This window comes from Procambarus clarkii, chromosome 37, assembly GCF_040958095.1.
Source record: "Procambarus clarkii isolate CNS0578487 chromosome 37, FALCON_Pclarkii_2.0, whole genome shotgun sequence".
NCBI classification, from domain to species: domain Eukaryota; kingdom Metazoa; phylum Arthropoda; class Malacostraca; order Decapoda; family Cambaridae; genus Procambarus; species Procambarus clarkii.
In genome coordinates this window covers 31,964,014-31,986,551 of record NC_091186.1, presented here as the reverse complement: position 1 = coordinate 31,986,551, position 22,538 = coordinate 31,964,014, and the positions used below count along the sequence as shown (strand labels likewise).

Genomic DNA, 22,538 nt, shown 5'->3' with positions numbered 1-22,538 from the left:
TATTTTTTGTTTAGGCCTATTTATGAGTTCTATTCTTGATTATAAATATTTCACCGAACAGTATATTGAAGGCTGATTGGCATTTATAGCTGTCAGTCAAGTTAATATGAAATTTAAATTTATATTACCCCAGAAATTTATCACTCTAAATTTACCAGAAATTTATTACTCTAGCCTTACTTTATCAGTTATGCTGTAATTGTCTGGGAATAATATTTTACCCGATTTACCTGAGGGCCACTAACCCGAGTGGCCTCGATGAGAACAGGAAGTCGTCGGCTTGTTGAAGGTTCCCTTCCCCCTCCCAGTTTGCCTTCATGATTTTTTCCAGGTATATTTTGAAATTCAGCTCAGTTTTGGCAGTTATGGCTTTGGTGGGTCGGCAGTTCCATTGATCAATAACCCTGTGGGTGAAAAAGCCTGGGTCAAAGTTATATTAGTCTGATTGGCAATTATATTATCCTGACTGTCAATTTATATAAAAAAAATTATATCGAAGAGATATTTATGTTGTGGTGCTTGTGGGTTCTATTACGTCTATCAATGGAGAGTTTCAGATCAGGGTTAGCATTTAGGAACAAGGTTTTGTACTTGTAAATAGCACAAGAGAATGTGTAGAGCGAGTGTATATGTAGCATGTTCAGGGATTTTAAACAGAGGTTGGGTGTTGTTTGAAGACAGTTTTATTGTTCTGATAGCAGATTTTCGTTGGGTGATGATGGGCTTGAGGTAGTTTGCAGTGGATGAATGAACCTCATGCATAGATACTGTATGTTGAGATACCACCCCTAATTTACAAAAAAAGCCTCTAGATTTTTAGCTCCAGCCATGCATTGCATTGCTCTACAACAAATTATTTGAACTCTAAACCTTTCCTGATATTTTGAGAAAAAAAGCAAGAGTAACCTTAGTCCATAAAAGCAGCAATCTCACTGAAGTCAACAATTATAGACCAATATCAATTCTGCCGATTTTGTCTAAATTATTTTAAAGTTAATTTACACGCAGCCTTACTCCTATTTATACTTAGTTCTTCCCATAACGGCTTCAGGACCAAAAAAGGACCAATCATGCCCAGTTAGTATGATTAATTTCATATATGCAGCCCTTGGAAAACTTATTCATTTATTTGTTGACCTACATAAGACGTTTTGATACTGTAAACACATTAACTTTCTTATATTGCACCATTATGGAGTAAGAGGTCACTCCCTCCAATACCTACAATCTTACCTCATGCAGTGACAGGCTCCAGTATATGTCTGTGAATGATTCCAATTTTCCCACTCTACCCATAAACACTGGTGTCTCACCGGGCAGTATTCTTCACCCTCTCATCTTTTTCATCTCTCCCTCCCTTTCCAGCTCATTGCCATCGTGAGGGGGCTTGGTTGGCGGATGCTAGAGTGTGATGCTCCATGGGACAGTGTCCTCTGTCCTTTTGAAGCCTTATGCTCCTGCTGCCTTCTTCACTAATTGTGCTGAATGCTTTTTCCTACTAAGTTTAATTTTTCCTTCCCAATTCTCCTTTTTAATTGCTATTTCCCAGCGACTTTTTGCTATTCTTGATCATTCTTTGAGATGTCGTCTTCTGTTTTGACACTGGGTGTTAGGTGAGGCACAGTCTCTCGCCCATAAAACTGTGGTGCCCGAAATTGTTGAGCAAAGGGACACTTTTATTGTCACTCTTTTCCTTCATTGCTGAGCCCAATCTTGATGGACTGATGGTTCACTTTGGCGTATTCCTGCAGACCGTCGTCGGCACCAACATTATTAATCACACCGCACGCGTGCCCCTCTCGGGAGTCACGAGCAAAAATATTTGTATAAAATCCATTTATTATCCGATCAACTTGGGAATAGTTTACAAATGTTTGCCATGAAATTTACGTTTTCTCTAATAGCCGAACAGCTTATGAAAGAAAACGGCGTGGCAGTGAATCATCGTGGTAAAACAATTGTATTATTGACACGACGAGTATAATCGACGTAGTTTTTATATATGTTGCCGGTCGAACGCATCCTTATGTGACCTTTAATACTTATGTTCTTATAGAACATTCTATTGCGAGCACATTGGTACAAAAATGAAATACATACATCGACAAATAATGTCAGGACAGTGAATTAAATATACACTTTTCAAAGCGAGTTTCGCCGATATGCCGCCACGGGTAACACTTCGGCCACTTTCCACACTGTTTTGGGTGGGCTACGAAATTGAATCTATATTTATATGCATATGTCCGTGTAGAGAATTTTATTGCGATTCCAATGATACCACAATTAGCGATGTAGGACAACTGTAGGCTTCACAACCATTAAGAGAGTGGAAACATTTTGTTGCTTTTTGGCGCTCTCGGCTAGTGATCTGAATAGTTTTTTATTTGGTGTTGATAATCCTTATGCTTTGGCGGCATTTTATAGATATGTTCTTATAGACAATTTTATTGCGAACACAGTGATACTAAATTTAAATACGTGCGCCTTCAATTATTGTCAGGACAGTCAAAAGAGTGTACACTTTTTCGGTCTTACCGCATAGGCGCGCGAAGCGCCGAAAGCATCTGGGGTATGATTTTTTTTTGAACGCCGAGAGCGCCAAAGTGTTATAGTGGTGATTGCAGGGCATATATCCACGATGCACCCCTGGAGGGGGGGGGGGCCCACTTCTTATCGGGTGTCCTATCCTCTAATTGTGGCGCCATGGTGGGTATGGGGGCTTGTTTGTTGATGAAATGATTCCCTGTTCATTTACATGCTGATATCTGACACTTATTTTTAACTTCTCAGATGTGGGGTGGGAGACCAGGGCCCCGAGTCAGACTGTGATGGAAAGCCGGGCTCTGTAGCCCCCACTACATTGGGCCCAGACTGGACTACTCCCCCGCTCCCCTTCCTCTTCTGTGGTTGGGTCGAGCCCCAAGTCCCCTGTGGTGACTACCTCATCCCCTAGTACGACTCCATCTCTCATTGTGACTACTGCATCCTATGACCCCTCTCTCTCTCTAGGGGGTTCTCACCACCGTCCCCGCCATGGCCGCTCTCGCATGCTTCCTTCCCATACCAATTCGTACCATGCCTTGTTTGATCTTGCTACGTGGACTAAGTACTTTGACCTCCATCATTTAGATTCTACGCCTGACAATTTTTCCCTCCATAGGGACCTTGTTGGTTCAGTTGATGCCTCTGTTACTTTTAACCCCACCCATCTCGGTACGCATGTTGTTGCTGCTTCTTCTCGGGATGCAGCTGTCCACTTGGCGACTTTGTCCTGCATTGAGGTGACCCCCCCTGTTCGGGTCTCCAAGAATGCTCAGTTAAGTGCCAGTGTTGGCGCTGTTCTCCTCCCACACCATGTTGCAACCGGTATTAGGAACCTCAAGGACTGCCACGAGGATATTAATTTAAAAACATGTCCTTGAGGCCCAAGGCCATTCTGTTCTCCAGGTTTACACGTTCACGACCCCCTCGTGGCCGTCGCCGTCTGTCTTTTTGGCTTGTGAAAATTACCTTTGATGGTTGGACACTTCCGCCCTCTGTTATTCTTGCTGGTGCCAGATGCTCCATTCAGGAGTACATACCCTCTTCTCGGCTTTGTAATAAGTGCTGGAAGTTCGGACATGGTGCCCTCAAATGCTCCAGTATTCTCTCTCTCTCTGCCCTATGTGTGGGAACGAAGGTCACTTTAAGTCGGAGTGCACTTCTCCCCAGGCTCGCTGCCTCAATTGCGGCAACACTCACACTACGTTGTTGCTGTGTTGCAACACTCACAACACGTTGTTGGTGTGTTGCAACACTCACAACACGTTGTTGGTGTGTTGCAACACTCACACTACGTTGTTGCTGTGTTGCAACACTCACACTACGTTGTTGCTGTGTTGCAACACTCACACTACGTTGTTGCTGTGTTGCAACACTCACACTACGTTGTTGCTGTGTTGCAACACTCCCACTACGTTGTTGGTGTGTTGCAACACTCACACTACGTTGTTGCTGTGTTGCAACACTCACACTACGTTGTTGCTGTGTTGCAACACTCACACTACGTTGTTGCTGTGTTGCAACACTCACACTACGTTGTTGGTGTGTTGCAACACTCACACTACGTTGTTGCTGTGTTGCAACACTCACAACACGTTGTTGCTGTGTTGCAACACTCACCCCAAGTTTTAACTGTTTCGTAATGCTATAATAATAACAAATTATATAATATATATAAAAGTTACTATAATTCGTAAATATAACGTGATTGAATTTTCAAATTTGATTAAATAGTTGAAAAAAGTTTTAGATTAAAACTAAAGTTTTATCTGCGTAATATATGGAAAAACGGAAGTTAACATGTCATATATAGAGTTGGAACTGGTGACCGCGTGAACACCGGGTCCAACTGGTGACCGCGTGAACACCGGGTCCAACTGGTGACCGCGTGAACACCGGGTCCAACTGGTGACCGCGTGAACACCGGGTCCAACTGGTGACCGCGTGAACACCGGGTCCAACTGGTGACCGCGGGAACACCGGGTCCAACTGGTGAGTAGTGAAATATACGACTACGACGACGCGCACCAGCTGCCCCAGGTGGCACTCTTGAGTGCCATCTGAGCAGTTGAGGCGCGACGTCGTAGTCGCAGCGCGTCGTCGTCGTCGCAGAGGTTTTTGGGGTGATTTTCGGGGAAGTTTTTGGCGCGTTTCGGACGCGTGTGAGCGTCCGGTGTTTGGGTATGTGGTCATGAAAGAGGGGAGGTCATGTTGTTGGGTGCCAGGTGGTGCGCGACGTCGTAGTCGCAGCGCGTCGTCGTCGTCACACCAGGTTTTTGGGGAATTTCCCGGAAGTTTGGCGTGTGTAGGAGGCAGCCCTGAGTGGCGGGTGAGCAGGTGCGGCCCCTCGCTCTAGACACAAAGGGAATTTCTGGGAAGACGTATGAAAATACAAGGATAAGAGTGTAATATGAGGAAGGAGATTGTCATAGACTTAATGATAATAGTTTGATGATCGTGAGTAGAGGATGTTTGGGGAGGGGGGAGGGAGAGGAGAACCCCCATACCTGAGAGGATGGCCTGAACGTCCATTAGCTTCCTCCTACAGGAAGTCGTAAGTGCGAGAGGAGGGTATGAGAGAGCACTCTCCTGCGGAAGTGTCCCATTTCGTCTTAAAGGGTTTTCAATGTTCATCCCACGGCGGGTCCCCTTACACTGTGGATTCTGGTAAGGAGGGGACGAGGTACTTACTCCTGCCGACAGACAGACCCACACCTGTCACCCATCAATCACTTCTCATTTGACCCAGGTCGTTTCACTCCCCTCACACACAAACACCCCGCCAGTTCCCTGCGAGACTTCATCCGCTACACACGCGTCATACAGCTCCATGTCATGGAAAGGCGAAGCTCTACAGCATGCATGAAATGCGGAGTGTTTTATATTCCATCAGCAAATCAACTGTGTCGGCTGCAATGCGCTAGCTGTGAAAAACCGCCCCTAGGACATTACGACATCAAATGCAAGCGATGTCAGCAGATTTTCTGTGATAACCGTGAGTGATATTCATATTTAATATTCCACAGTTCATTTTATGGCATCCACAGGTGAAATATCGCGTGTAAACTACTATAGTGTGAGAATATTTTCTCATTCGAGCTATTACATTCCACACAGTTAAATATGTTCTTTCCAATTTCAGTTTACAAAACCGTGAAGTGTCCTTATTGCTCACCCGCCCCGCGAGGAGGTCTTCGCCGGAATGAAACTTCACATAAACGTAGGTAGCATATAAAAATACACTTCTCGTATCTGCATTTCATCCACTCGCAAGCGAACACACATGCATAATAATAATCATATTTTCCCCATTCACCCGTGCTGAATATCATTTGTTCCATTTTAGGTTATAATTCATACCTCAATCGACGGAGGGAACAGATCGACGTCATCGAGCCTATACCCCATTCCTCACACACTGAGCTAAGGAGTGCACATCTCACTTGCGGCCACCCCCCACCCCTTCATCAAGGTCAGCCACGCTGCCAGATGGAGGGCTACCAGTCCGTATCGCCCCCTGTTAACACAATATTACGGATTCATACACACTCACCTGCTCAACCCCTTCACCAGGCCATAAGTAAGTTATTATTACTGTCTGATTTCAGTCTATTTCCTAAACATATTAATTCCCACTAGTCTGTTCCCTAACCTCATAATATATATATATATATATATATATATATATATATATATATATATATATATATATATATATATATATATATATATATATATATATATACATACATGCATGCATTCATTCTTTCTAGAGATATATATATGCTTCATTCTTTCTAGAGATAATATGTTTTCTTTTTTTTACAGACGACACACCGCTGTGCATAGATTTGGCATCCAGCGACAGCTGCAGCAGCAGTGGCGGTGAGAGTGACACAGCAGGGCGGGCAGTAGCCACTTCCGGCTCTCACAGGGAGGGGAGGAGGAGGTCTCGTTCACCTGCTCACTCAACCCCCCCGTTCCTCCCCCAGCCCCATACCCCAATCAATCAGCGACAGCTATGACAGCAGCAGCAGCAGCAGCAGCAGTGGTGAGAATCGTACCATTTTCATCTCAGACAGTGACTCAGACGACAGCTCAGCAGACCGTGACCTTGACCCACCAGCGTCTGTCAATTCTGACTTGTTAGCACCGTCTGGCGTAGTAGCTGACCCAGCGGTCTCACCCATTCATCTCGGAGGGGGAGGGTTATCACCACCCCCCACCCCTCCCAGCCCTATCTCATCACCCCCACCACCTCTTTCCCCCTCTCCTCCACCTGCGCTAGAAATTCGACCTCAGCTGCTGGATCGAATTGACAACTATAACGGCAGTTATGTCCGGCTTTCATTCTCCATACCAGAACATGTTAACACCTCCCCAGGACTCTATCTGCGAACATATAGGGATTTTTTCATTAATGAGATACGCGCCCTCTTCTCTCCACGACACCCATTCCTCCTAATTTACCCAGACGTCACTCTAATTGTGCGGAATTTAAATGTACAACAAGACAGGGAGGATAATCTATTGGATCCTATAAATAACGACGGCTTTCCCATACGAGGTGAGGGGCAAAGAATTACTCTAGAGGAAGTAGAAACTCTTATTGATTTTTGGGCTGATGAATTGACAGAGAAAATATCACAGTATCTGGAAGCGAAGGAAGGGTCCAATGTCTTGGTTGAGCGGCTCACCGGGTTTTACATTAACTGTGGTCAGATAGAACATCCGATAAGATTAGGCTCGCATGTAGACTATCCTGAAGGCTTGCGTGGAAAGCAGTTGGTTTTCAATCCAGAGGGAGAGGCTGATATTTGCCTTATGCAGTGTGTTGCAGCTTATAAATGTTTAGCTAAGGGAATGCGACTAGGTAATATCCGCGCTAGATCTGTGAATGCTAGTTGGTGTCTCAGACACATGAAATGGCCAGCTGATGTCAATACTGCAGTGACGTTTGAGGATATTCACAAGGTAGAGAAAATGAATAAAGTCAGTATATTCATCTATTCGCTAGAAAGAGATGAAAATGCTAGACGACAACAGCGACACTACATTACACTAGCTAGGAAGGGAAGAGGGGGTTATACGGATGTCATACCATTGCTGATGTTGGAAGCTCAACATTTAGTATTAATTAAGGATTTTAACCAATATGTACGTAATATGAGCAACAATCCAGATCTAATCCCAAGGCAACACAGCTTCTGTCATTGTTGTTTGATATCACTCCCAGCAGATACCATGCAGAGTCATGAAAGTACATGCAAAGTACATCAGACTCTCAAATTCTACCCACCAGAGAGGAAGATTACTTTCCGTAACTATGGACGGGGTTATGGTCCTAGTCACACGTGCTTTTATGACTTTGAGTGCATGCTAGACCGCTCGAACCCTAAGGGAATGATAGAAACACGTCACAACGCAGTGGCGTATGCGTACATTATCATTGACAGACAGAAGAATATTGTTGAGAAAGATACTTATTTGGGTAAAGATGCGGTCAATCACTTTGTGACCACGCTAGAAGCGTCTTGGGCTAGAATCAAGAAGGGGCTAGTATCTGATGAACTTCACATGTCGCAGCAACAACAGGCAATATTTGAGACAAAAACAGCCTGTGAACTCTGTGATGTACCTTTTAACGGAGAAGATGTAATCAAAGTCCGTCATCACGACCACACAGTAAGATTCCACAATTATCAAGCAGCTTACTGTGATAGATGTAATTTGCAATGTATAAATTCATACAAGTTCCTATACACTTTCTCCCAAAACGCTTCCTATGATTTAGGAGTAATCCTAAACGAGATGAGAGATCGACAAGGGAGTGAAATAGATATATTAGCTAAGGATGGATTTAAATTTATGAAAGTTGATGTGAACAACTTAAGATTTTTGGATAGTTTAGCCCTTCTCAACGGCTCGCTAGGAAGAATAGCCAAGGATCATATTGATAGTGGGAAACCTACCACATTCACTTTAGCTATGTTAAAAGGGGAAAATAAAGCGGCCATCCCAAAACTGTTGAAGGGTAAACAATCATTCTGCTATGATTATTTATCCTCTATGTCTGTGTTAGATGAACCACAACTCCCTTCTCGTGATAAGTTTTACAATACAATAAAAGACGAAGAGTTGTCAGAAACAGATTATAAACAAGCCTTAGAAATTTTTGATTTGGCTAAATGTCGCAACATAGGGGAGTATCTGCTCCTTTACCTCAAAGTGGACACAGGATTGCTAGCTGATGTGTTCACAGTCTGGCGAGACACCATGCTTGCTCTCTACAAATTAGACATTTCACACTACATTTCTTTACCCTCATTTGCTTGGGATGCGTTCTTGCTTAAATCGAAAGTTCAACTTGATGTTGTGTCAGACCCATTGTTATATGATTTACTTCGTCGGAATCTCCGAGGTGGGTTCACCAGTGTGACGAGACAGTACACGAATGTGGAGAACAGGCACACAGGCTTAGATCTAGGGGAAGATAGTAGCTACATCATCTACTTAGACTTTAATAGTCTTTACGGGGCGTGTATGACTGAACTACTCCCTCGGGGTGGGATCCGGAAACTGACACACAATGAGCGTGACGTGCTGCTGGAGCAAGGCTTGGAGAATATCCCATGTGACGGGTCCAAGGGATATTGGGTGTTGTGTGATACACTGCAGGTCCGACCTGAGGTGGCTAGGTATACAGATGAACTGCCCCTAGTTCTTTCACATACATGCATTGCTGAGGAACACATTTCACCCTACAGTAAGAATATTCTTACAGAAGAAAGTCGCGGTCTGCCTAAAAACAACACTAAATTAATTGCTTCTCATCTTCCTCAGAAAGACTACCTCGTTAGTCTGGACTTGTTACAGTTGCTCATGCGCATTGGATTAGAAGTAGCTAAAGTTCATGACATCTACGAATTCGAGCAGGAGAGTTACCTTAAAGACTTCATTGAAACCAATGTTCGTGAACGAGCCAGTACCAAATGCGCGATAAAAAAAAAGGCTTTCAAACTCGTATCAAACTCTATATATGGAAAGAGTCTCACAGATGTAACTAAATATGGGAACAAACACTATTTGGTCACAGATCGTAGTCATTTCCTGAAACATGCTCGAAACCCATTCTTCAAGCGGAGTCTTTTGTTAAGTAAGGATCGTGTGATATGTACAATCAAGCAGAAGTCTCTCCTAGTCAACACTCCTACCTATCTGGGCTATCATATACTTCAAATTGCTAAGAGGCGACTCTATGAGTTCTGGTATGATGTTGTCAAACCTGCGTATGGGGATAAAGCGAGTCTGTTATATACAGACACACACTCTTTCATCATTAAACTGGACTGTCAGGATGTGTTTGAAGAGTTGAATAAGTCTCCTCTCTTCGACTGTATGGATTTTAGCAATTTTAATGACACACATCCATCCTACTCTAAAGCGCGAGAAGGTGAACTAGGATTGCTCAAGTCTGAAATAGGCTCTAAGATTATTAACCAGTTAATTGCTCTCAGACCTAAAACATATTCGTTCACCACACATGATGGGGAGCACACTTGTAAGTGTAAGGGCGTACCATGCCATCTACAAGAGAAACTCTCACATGACTCATTTCAACACACTCTTGAAACAAACACTTCAATCAGGTATGTGTCGAGATCTATACGCAACGTACAAGGAAAGATTTGTACATGTCGCAGCACCTGCAGAGGATTGTCAGCATTTGACGATAAACGCTACATTTTAAGCCCCACACAGTCCCTAGCGTATGGCCATCCTGATATTCCCAATAACAATGATGATGAGATGGATGTAGAAGTGAGAGAGGAGGAGGAGATGGAAGAAGAAGTGTTTATGGAGGAGGAGGAAGTAGAGCAAGCACAGAGACTCTACCCAATATTCAATCCCTGGAGCAAACGCGATGCTACAGCTCAGAAACTATTCAACCCTCGCTAGATTTTATGTTGTACAATTGTTAGGTAGTATTAAGATGGATGCCAATATGACTAGAACTTTGTATACTAAATGAATAGGATGTTTAATATTATTGTTTGTGATCTGTAAGAACTATGATTAGTTTTAAAATAAGCTGTTTAATATTATTGTTTGTGAACTGTAAGAACTATGCTGTTTAATATTATTGTTTGTGAACTGTAAGAACTATGTTTAGTTTTAAAAATGATGTTGCTGTACATAAAAATATGTGAATAAACACCTGTAAATGACTATGTTTGTATAAATACCACCTCAGTTCCTTAGTTTTTAGCAGTCTTAACGAAGCATTAATCATGGATAGTTCCTATGATATAATCCATGCGGAACATCTAGATATTTTCAGAGAACCATCTCGTGTTATTATTGCTGGTTATTCAAACAGCGGAAAATCCTACTTGTGCAGTAAACTTGTAAGGAAGTATCAACACAAGTTCTCCTCAATAATCATATGCGGAGGAGGTTACTCTGAATTACGATCAGATCCGCAAATTAAAGGGAAGCTGATCGAGCATTCAACCATTATTGATCCTGTGGAAGTGCGAGTAGATAATGACTCGCATATCTTAGTAATCTACGATGACCTTTTTACAGAGTCTGCGAATTCAAGAATCGTATCAGACATGTTTACTAGGGGCCGACATTTCACGGTTTCCGTCATATTGATTACTCAAAATATATTTTTTCCTGGTAAATATTCGAGGAATATTAGTTTAAATGCTTCTCATTTCATATTGGTTAAATCACGAGACCTGTCACAAATTGAAACACTCGGACGACAAATATTTGGGAAAGTGGATTCAAAGAAATTTGTAGAGTTATATAAGCAAGTTATTAGCCAACCCTACGGCTATTTGCTAGTAGATCTGGGCTCGAACACTCCATCTATGATAACATTACGCGGTAATATTGTTCACGAACCGCCCTATGAGATAGTTTACCAATGGTGAGCAAGAAAGATGTACTGGAACGAGTATATAACGACCCCTCATCTAGCGGAGGGCTTGGAGGGGTACAGAGATTGTATAAGGCCGCCAAATTAATTAACTCTAGAATAACTCTAGCCGATGTAAAGGACTATCTGAAAAGCTCTGACTCCTATACGTTGCATTATTTACAACCACATAAATTCCCTCGGCGTCGGGTGTTAAGCCCTAAACCGCGACTATTTCAAGCTATAGACTTGGCCGAGATGAGTTTATTGGACAAACATAATGATGGAGTGAAATATTTACTCGTATGCGTAGATATTTTCTCCAGGTACGCCCAAGTAGTACCCTTACGCGCTAAGGATGGGAAAAGCACCACTAATGCTCTAGCTTTAATTCTAGATTCACCTCATTCTCAGGGAGTGCGCAAAATTAATTCTGATCGAGGTGGAGAATTTTATAACGCCACTATGAAAAAAATGCTGGCAGCAAGGAAAGTACAGTTATATAGTGTATTTTCTCAGGAGACTAAAGCTTCAATCGCTGAGCGGTTCATACGTACTTTAAAAGGTAAACTTTACAAGTTTATGACGGCGCACAACACTTTAAAATACATGCAGGCTCTACCGGATATTGTGAAAACATATAATTTAACCCCACACAGAGGATTGAAGGGGAAGACACCCACGGAGTTGCACGCTCTATCCTCGCCCAGCGAACACGCCAAACAATTTGATTTAATGTATAAAAGCCCGAGCAAATCAAAGAGAGCTGTCATTCCTCGATTGAGTGTTGGTGATACAGTACGCATCACTCTATCTGATCGCATTTCCAAGTTTAAGAAAGGGTTTAAGCAGCAGAACACCCGAGAGATCTTTACAGTTACACGTATTGATCGGAGACAACACATCCCTTTATACTTTCTAAAAGATCTGAATGGGGAAGAAATTGATGGTGGCTTCTATAAACAAGAATTAACACCAACACATTTGCCTCAAACCTTTAATATTGAGAAGGTATAGGGACAACGCAGAGTCTCTGGCAAACTCCAGTATAAAGTTAGGTACGCAGGTTATGATCGATCATTCGATCAATGGATTGATGCTGCTGCGATATTACATTTATAATGAAGAAGCCCTTAGTTTATAAATACAAGGAATTGATCCAACTATTATCAAAACTTCAGTATTCCTCGAGAAAGCAGTTGATTGAAAAATTGAAGAAACCACATATAAATTGTTTATCAGAAATTTTTAATAACTTTTAAAAAAAAAAATTGCCCGTCCCTGACAAGGTCGTTAAAAAGTTGAAAAAATATAAATTTCTTATTCGGTCACTAGCCTGTAAGAAACCTTCTGTGACAACTAAGAAACGGATATTAACCAGCAAACGAGGAGGCAGTATTTTATCCATTATTTTACCGATTGCGGCTAGTTTAATTACACGGTTGTTCAGTAAGTAAAATGAAAGCCTTTTATCTCGTACCGCGTAAAATAGTGGACAACCGGAAAGCTGCACACAGCCCTGCTTACCCCACTGTGAAAGCGGTTGCTCGTCATCTTACTGTCAAACCGCCTCCTCCTCCTCCTCAGTTGCATACCAACCCTTCCATAAAACATTTAATAGATTTGAAGTTGAAAGTGAGAGATCATGAATATGCGAGATCCTTGCTAAACCATTATGATGCTACTGGAATCGTTCGTTGGGATCTGAATGGAAATGTATTGGCTCCAGTATCTGGCATACATATAATTAATGACATTATACATAAAATGACTGTGCTTAAATCTGTTTTTCTACCGGATAAACTCCCCATTGCTCAACTGTTTTTCACACTAACATCTACATCGCGAGATTTATTCCGTAATACTACGGCAAGCAGTCAAGTGTATGAACCTCCGTCTGTTAAGAGAAAGGCGACTGTCAAGATTGATCCTCACAGTAAAAGGAAAGCTTCTTGGATTGTATATTAGCAGGTGAGTGTATATAAATGAGTGTGTAATGTGTAGATGGCTTTACTAGACAAAAAGCGGTCTAAGGAGATAGAGCGATGGACACTCACGTGATATACGCCACCAGTGTATCAGATACGCATTTATTCCCCAATAACATCCCCGCATCTTTCCAAAATCGATTGTTTAACCAGCTAGAATTAGATCCCAGGAGGAGTTATGAAATGTGTCTACAAAAATTACTCCTCCCCACTTCACATTACGTTATTAAGCGTGATCATCCTGAGGCATATATACGTGTAGGCGTTACGTATGAGAAAGTGAGCGAGGGGAAATACATGCATTCAAAGCATTTATTATCATCTGATGTTTTAGCCGGAACTATAAAAGAAATTAATACCACGATTAATACAGAAATAGAGGCCATATTTTCAAGTAATGCTAAACTGAGATTTTTAGGAAAGTCATTAAAACAATTTTCAGCTAAATATGGAACGCATTTTATTAAATATGATTCTTCCTCCAATCGAAACAAGTTCACTACTGTGATTAGTGATGAGAATATTAGCTCTGCAACGGGGCATAAAAACATCAGTAGAGTTACATTATCATTTGGAACCGCTTTTGGGAAAGTGTTGGGCGTAGTTCCAGAAATAGAATATGACATATTCGCAAAACGTCAGTACGCCTCGAGTGTAGTTAACACATGTCTATTCCCGCCAATGCCTAGAGGAGGAGTTGATATTCTGTGTGTTTATTGCGATAGAATCTCTTCTACTAGATATGGAAACCAGTCTGTAAATATTTTGGATGTAATCTCCCTAAATGGAAGTGATAACAGCAACAATAAAAAACTATATGTGCGTCTTAACACTAACATGATAGATAGCGTCAGCATCACTATTAGGGATCAAGATGGTAACCCCATACATTTCGATGAACGTGGGTGCACCATAGCAGTCTTGCATGTACGCCCCGTTGCAGGAGGTATATAACACCAATGCTTTCCCGCCACACCTCATTCGTCTGTAACAAGCGGAGAAATGCGTGTCCACTTTATTCCTCCTTCTGTTGAGGAATTATACATTCTGTTAACCCCTCCTAGAGGTGGAGGGACTGATGATATACGGATTTTCAACAGTAGTAGACGTTATACGCGAGGAGGAGGAATATTTTCCTTTTTAAGCGGGATAGTGCGTCGAGCAGCGCCCTTTATCATGAGGACTCTGGCCCCGGCTGCGCTTAGCTTGGGGCAGAACGTACTAGACGATATTAATAATAATGACAAACAAACTTTCAAACAATCTCTTAAGAAACGCGGAATTGAAACATTGAAAGGAGTGGGGAAGCAAATGATAGGTGGAAGAGTGCATAAAAAGAATAAACAAACAAAAAAATTAGTAAACATCAAACGTTTTACTAAAGCGAAATATAATGATGTGTTGTCATAACTTCTTCTCACTCGGTTGGTGTTGTCTAAAGCGCGAACATGGCCGGATATAACGCTCTGGGCCTCCAGGTGCCATTAGAACATTATACAGCCGCTGTTAGTGAAGCCTTTCCTAAAGTATTTTCCCCTCGATTGGTAGAATCAACAATCGCCAGCAGACAAACGGTGGATGTATTACCTGTGAATTCTGGGGTCAATAATAAGTTTACAGACACTTATCTGGAATTCATCATCAAGGGAGTGAATGGTCAACTGGTGGATTTATCATCTATAGCTTTGGAGTTGACTATTGATCTAACCGAAGAAGATGGAATAACGCCTTTAGGAGATGCTAAAAACGCATCGTTGGTGAATGGATTATCGCAAACTCTATTCAAATCCGCTATTGTGTATTTAAACGAAACAGTAGTTGAAACCAGCTCATTATTCTCATTCTGGTCATACGTAAAGTTATTATCTACGATTTCTGGGTGTAAGGCTAACCGCTATGATAAACTGTCACAGTTTTTTAACCGAGTTGATCCTGGTAAAATTGAAGCTGGTTATTTCACTAATGCCTCGACTAGTGAGAAGCAACGGATGACTGATATGAAAACGAGTGGCGTGAATACATGTTTTAAACTAATGCTGGATGTCACATCCGTTAGTGAATACGTTTTGGATAATGTGGACATCAGGGTGAGGCTCGAACTTCAACCTGATAAGTGGCTTATACTCAGCGATAATGAACATGCTAATTTTAAATATAATATCAAGTCTACACGTCTATGGGTGGATCGGGTATTGCCATACCCTGAAGGATTAGTAGCAGTTAATAAAGCCATGGTGCAGAACAACTCTCCTATTACGTATACTTTTAATAAAACTTTATACAAAACGTATATATTGGGCACAGGTCAACGCTCTATAACAATGGACCAGCCGTGGGGAACTGTTATACCAGAACATTTATATATGATCATCCTTGATATGGAGGCTGTGTCTGGTGCATATAATCGCAACCCGCTTTATTTGGAAAACTGCGAGCTTAGTAAAGTATTAATATCCCAGAATAGCACTAATATTGTCAATATTGGGTGTGACTTCCCTCATAACTGCGCCAAGTTGTATTACACAGCATTACAAGCCTTAGGCTTCGATAAAGACAATATATTATCTTATGACACATATGTGAATGGTGGAACCATACTGGCCTTTAATTTACAACCCGAGGATATCGATGACACCATCCCAATTGAAAAAAGTGGTAATCTGAGGATCGCTTCTAATTTAAACGTGGAGTAGCTAGAAATAAAGTCATTCTAGTTTATGGGTCTACAACGGGTGTGATCAGCATTAACGCGGATCGTCGCGTTATTTGCGATACGCGAGGATAAAATACTAATATGAATTGTTTGGAAATATATGAGGCTATCAGAAGTAATTTAGGTGCTAAGGTAGACTATCTAGGATGTTTCCTAGCTGATGACGTCTGGAAAATACTGACAAAATACATAAAAAAAGACCTGTGGTGTTCATAATGAACACTCTGGAATCGGGTTCTCGTAATAAAATGGGCCATTGGATAACATTCTATGTAAATAAGGATGAAGGTAGAAGCGAGATAGTTATACTAGACAGCTATGCCAATCCTGCAATAGGATCTTATTCGAGATATTTCGAAGAGTTTATGTCCTACTTCCAAGACTATACCCTATATATTATGAAGAAAAAGGATTCAATCCTTGAATAGTTACTTCTGTGGGAATTACGCCGTTTATTTTGCATATCATTTTTGCAGACTAGGCTTAGAGGCCGCCCTGCTTCACTTTGATGAAGCGTTTAAATATGGTCATTTTCGCAAGAATGATGAAAAAGTGTTGAAATTCAATTACGCTCAGATGAAAATGCCTGTGTGTAAGCAAACATTCTGCTTAAACGGTAGTGATGCTGAGTGTGAAACGCTGTGTGACGAAGTTGGCTAGGATGATGGTGCGGTGAGTAATACTTTATGTTAGGATTGAATGATGAACACAATAATGTCTGTATTTATGTTTACAACATTGACAACAACAAAACTTATAATCTTTTCCACTTTCTACAGATTGACTGCTTGACTAGCGTGTTGGGAAGGTTCGATGGACTGAAAGAAGGTCTTTCTACAACTGTCTGCTAGCTAAACCACCAAGAAGAAGTCTTATTATTATTATTATCGTTGTAAATCGCTTAAGTGTTTAATAAAGAAATAAATTTATATAATGTGTTTACTTTTCCCTCGTTATTGCTCTCACCATGTTGATCACGTTGCGATATAGCTTACACATACTAAAAGAGAATGCACGGAACAATGGTTGATGGTATGGGAGCGGGTGGGGATGAGGGGTGGGAGTGATTGATTGATGGGTGACAGGTGTGGGTCTGTCTGTCGGCAGGAGTAAGTACCTCGCCCCCTCCTTACCAGAATCCACAGTGTAAGGGGACCCGCCGTGGGATGAACATTGAAAACCCTTTAAGACGAAATGGGACACTTCCGCAGGAGAGTGCTCTCTCATACCCTCCTCTCGCACTTACGACTTCCTGTAGGAGGAAGCTAATGGACGTTCAAGCCATCCTCTCAGGTATGGGGGTTCTCCTCTCCCTCCCCCCTCCCCAAACATCCTCTACTCACGATCATCAAACTATTATCATTAAGTCTATGACAATCTCCTTCCTCATATTACACTCTTATCCTTGTATTTTCATACGTCTTCCCAGAAATTCCCTTTGTGTCTAGAGCGAGGGGCCGCACCTGCTCACCCGCCACTCAGGGCTGCCTCCGACACACGCCAAACTTCCGGGAAATTCCCCAAAAACCTGGTGTGACGACGACGACGCGCTGCGACTACGACGTCGCGCACCACCTGGCACCCAACAACATGACCTCCCCTCTTTCATGACCACATACCCAAACACCGGACGCTCACACGCGTCCGAAACGCGCCAAAAACTTCCCCGAAAATCACCCCAAAAACCTCTGCGACGACGACGACGCGCTGCGACTACGACGTCGCGCCTCAACTGCTCAGATGGCACTCAAGAGTGCCACCTGGGGCAGCTGGTGCGCGTCGTCGTAGTCGTATATTTCACTACTCTGGTGACCGCGTGAACACCGGGTCCAAATGGTGACCGCGTGAACACCGGGTCCAACTGGTGACCGCGTGAACACCGGGTCCAACTGGTGACCGCGTGAACACCGGGTCCAACTGGTGACCGCGTGAACACCGGGTCCAACTGGTGACCGCGTGAACACCGGGTCCAACTGGTGACCGCGTGAACACCGGGTCCAACTGGTGACCGCGTGAACACCGGGTCCAACTGGTGACCGCGTGAACACCGGGTCCAACTGGTGACCGCGTGAACACCGGGTCCAACTGGTGACAGCGTGAACACCGGGTCCAACTGGTGACAGCGTGAACACCGGGTCCAACTGGTGACCGCGTGAACACCGGGTCCAACTGGTGACCGCGTGAACACCGGGTCCAACTGGTGACCGCGTGAACACCGGGTCCAACTGGTGACCGCGTGAACACCGGGTCCAACTGGTGACCGCGTGAACACCGGGTCCAACTGGTGACCGCGTGAACACCGGGTCCAACTGGTGACCGCGTGAACACCGGGTCCAACTGGTGACTGCGTGAACACCGGGTCCAACTGGTGACCGCGTGAACACCGGGTCCAACTGGTGACCGCGTGAACACCGGGTCCAACTGGTGACCGCGTGAACACCGGGTCCAACTGGTGACCGCGTGAACACCGGGTCCAACTGGTGACCGCGTGAACACCGGGTCCAACTGGTGACCGCGTGAACACCGGGTCCAACTGGTGACCGCGTGAACACCGGGTCCAACTGGTGACCGCGTGAACACCGGGTCCAACTGGTGACCGCGTGAACACCGGGTCCAACTGGTGACCGCGTGAACACCGGGTCCAACTGGTGACCGCGTGAACACCGGGTCCAACTGGTGACCGCGTGAACACCGGGTCCAACTGGTGACCGCGTGAACACCGGGTCCAACTGGTGACCGCGTGAACACCGGGTCCAACTGGTGACCGCGTGAACACCGGGTCCGACCTCCCAGTCTGGCCACGACTCTTCCTGCTTAATGAAGAACTCAACAGTCGTACATTCATCCACTTCATCATACATCATCAACTGACAACTGAGGCGTGAGAAGACAAAATCAGGAAGGAAAAGTCTCTGAGGAAGCGAGGTAAGGTAAGGTAATTATGAGGTGAAAGTACTAGGCCAGTATGATTATATAGCACTTGGAAGGGATATTAAGATCATCTGGGATATATAAGGACGAAGTGAAGGAATGGAAAGCTAACACTTGGACCATCGGGGATCGAACGCGGACCTTGCAAGAATCGAGAGGACGGAGTGGAGAAACAGTGCCCAAGCACTGGGACCATCGGGGATCGAACGCAAACGTATTTTATAAGCAACACAGATCTAATAAATTTCAGCAAACTGAAGTGTACACAGTTGTTCTCACCAGTTCTTTAAGGTTTATCAGTTAGTTATTGAACTTAGTTAATGAATCAGTATTAAAGTTATGTTTATCAGGTAGTTATTGAACTACGCGTGGAACCTGTAGGTGCGGGACTCTGAAGTCCTCCTCCTTGGGCTCTAGCAGCCCCAGGCTCTGCTTCAGGAGGCTGGGGTCGTTCTTGCACTTGCTGGGGTGGTTCTTCTCCGGCCCCGACCACGGCGGTCTCCGGGTTATGAGTCCCTTCACCAGCTTCCAGGTCACCTCCGGAGCTCACAGTTCCTGCGACGGCGCTGGAACCAATCGTATTGGCGTTTGCCTTTCCATTGGAGACATTCGGCGCCGTGGAGAGGGGGGACCTGCTGCATGGTTGACAGCTTCTCCCCCGTATCACCCTACCCTGGCTTTGTGCCCTGGAGAGGCCACTCCAGACCGACAACCAGAGCGCAACTCCATAGTCTCCTGAGACTGATGAATGTCTGCTACTACTACGACTAGAAGATATAGGTAATAATATATATGTAATAGTATTAGTTAACACAAAACTATATATTGGAGGAACTCTACAACCTGTAATAAGAAGTCTTGTACTTTGAATGTAACCAATGTTGTAACCCTTTTTGTGTAATGACATTTTAAATAAAATGAAATGACAAAAAAGGGGGATGGTATGAGAAGACAATATGTGAGTGTACGCGGGTGCCCCACAAGGCTTCCCCGGATGCTGCATGTCGTCTTCTTCGAGGTCGAGAGTCCCTACAAACACAACCAAAGATGGTACCCCCTATATATTTATATAACCTATATCTATAAAATAGAATGTTTATCCGAGGATGGTGACCAGACACTTGGTGGGACTAGCCTCGCCCAGCTTTCCAAGATGAGTCATGTTGGGTAGGGGAGCGTCATAGCCTAGTCGGTGTCCGCCGAATTGTAATACTTTAAGAAATATCGGCATTTATATTAATAACAAACCTAAGACAACCGTGCAGTAATAACATCTATGTAGGAGAAATCCACAAGGGCCGTGACGAGGGTTCGAACCTACGTCCGAGAGGATCCTAGAAAATGACGTAAGAGCGAAGAGGTAGAACGGCATGTGGTTTGTGGACAGAGCTCGGGTGCATGGGGGGAATTGTGTAAAATCCTGGTTTGTGTCTCGGAGAGGCTGCAGGATCCAAGTAAGATCAGTAGAACTTCTGGTTGCAATTCTTTTACCATGTCGTAGCTCAGTCGATTAAGGCAGCGTCTGGGATCCTCTCGGACGTAGGTTTGAACCCTCGTCACGGCCCTTGTGGATTTGTTCATTTGATGCATCACGCTATTGTGATTTCTGTGTGTAATCTATGTAGGAGCTTATGATATATTAATAGCAGTGCCTATAAGCAACACATCCATCCTCCATCGTGCATATATTGATGTAATGGACAATTGGATAGTAGAATTTGGTATTATTAAATTTGTATAAACCGGCAAAGGTTTTGTCAAATCAAATGTTTATTCAGGTAAAGTACATACATACAAGGTGAGATACAAACATGTTGTTGGATTTATAGATAGAGCTTGTACATACAATGTCTAAATCCACTATTACGCCAAGCGTTTTGGGCAAGGTTGGCCCAAACCTTTGTATTTGTTTCTCATAAAACCTAACGTAACTTACCATCCAAGGCCTAATATATGCTGAGGCCAAATACAGTAAATATACATGTTATACTAGGCCTAGGAATATATATATGTTTGGTTTTAGCTGTATTTTTTCTGAACTATAAGGTGAATAGTACCAAGTTCTACTATGTAATTGTCCATTACTTCAATATTTAATTTATATGTACGGTGTTCCACAAAGTTATAAAATATACAGGAGGATGGATTGTATTCATTAGAGATAAAAAAAATTCTTTTGGTTTGTTATGGTAGGAAAATATTAGACTGTAGCAGAGCGTAGTTTCGATCTACGGACCTCTAGTGGGTTTATGGGCCCAGCACGCTTCCACTGCGCCACTCTGCTCCACAATACATACTTGTATGACCCTCAATATTAATAATTAGTGTAATGTAGTATTAACATATTACAAAATGGTATAAGTTTTATGATTTAATAAATATTGTCAATATACTTTGCTATTAATTTTAGCTCTTTTAGTTTATTTCAATGGGGTATGAAAACAAACATTTAAAAAGTCAAATGTTTCCGCCCGGGATCGAACCGGGGACCTTGCGCGTGTGAGGCGCACGTGATAACCACTACACTACGGAAACCTGATTTATTGATTTATTTATTTATTTATTTATGCATATACAAGAATGTACATAAGGAATGTGAGGATACAAATATGGTAATTACAGTCTTGTAAAGCCACTAGCACGTGCAGCGTTTCGGGCAGGTCCTTAATCTAAGAAAATTTTAAGGAGGTAAATACTTGCAAAAATTATAGACAAAAAAATGATAACAGATTACATGAAATGAAAAAAAGATGAGAGAAAATTGTAGGTACAGTATATTAAAGCACATAGGTAGCTGAGATTGATTGCAATGACAGCTTGAATGGTAGTTGACAAAAATTGGTAGTCACAATACAGCATATGGCTAGCACATAGAAGAAGACAGCAATGAACACAATGATAAGGTTGTTCGATATTACATAAAAATTAGGAGATTGGGTAACACTAGGTACAGAGCAAATTTAAAGCTCAGTGTAGGAAACTAAGAAGATGAAGTTAGGTACTTTTTGGTTTTGCTTTTAAATAAGGCAAAAGTTTTACAGTTTTTCAATTCACTAGGGAGTGAGTTCCATAGACTAGGTCCCTTAATTTGCATAGAGTGTTTACACAGATTAAGTTTGACCCTGGGAATATCAAAGAGATATTTATTTCTGGTGTGGTGATAATGGGTCCTATTAGATCTGTCCAGGGAGAGTTTCAGAGCATGGTTTGCATTTGAGAACAGGGTTTTGTAAATGTAGTTGACACAAGAGAATGTGTGGAGGGAGTTAATATTTAGCAAGTTTAGGGATTTAAACAATGGAGCTGAGTGTTGTCTGAAAGCAGAGTTAGTTATTATTCTGATAGCAGATTTTTGCTGTGTGATGATGGGCTTAAGGTGGTTTGCAGTGGTAGACCCCCATGCACAGATACCATAATTAAGATAGGGGTAGAT

The 22,538-nt window shown here is 42.8% G+C and overlaps 1 non-coding gene across 1 annotated transcript; it reads right to left on the bottom strand.

Annotated features, from left to right (window-relative positions):
• Positions 1 to 21,567: 21,567 nt before the first annotated feature.
• Positions 21,568 to 21,640, bottom strand: TRNAV-CAC (transfer RNA valine (anticodon CAC)). Its single transcript has one exon. It is a non-coding gene; the product is annotated as a tRNA-Val (tRNA).
• Between the last annotated feature and the right edge of the window lie 898 nt (positions 21,641 to 22,538).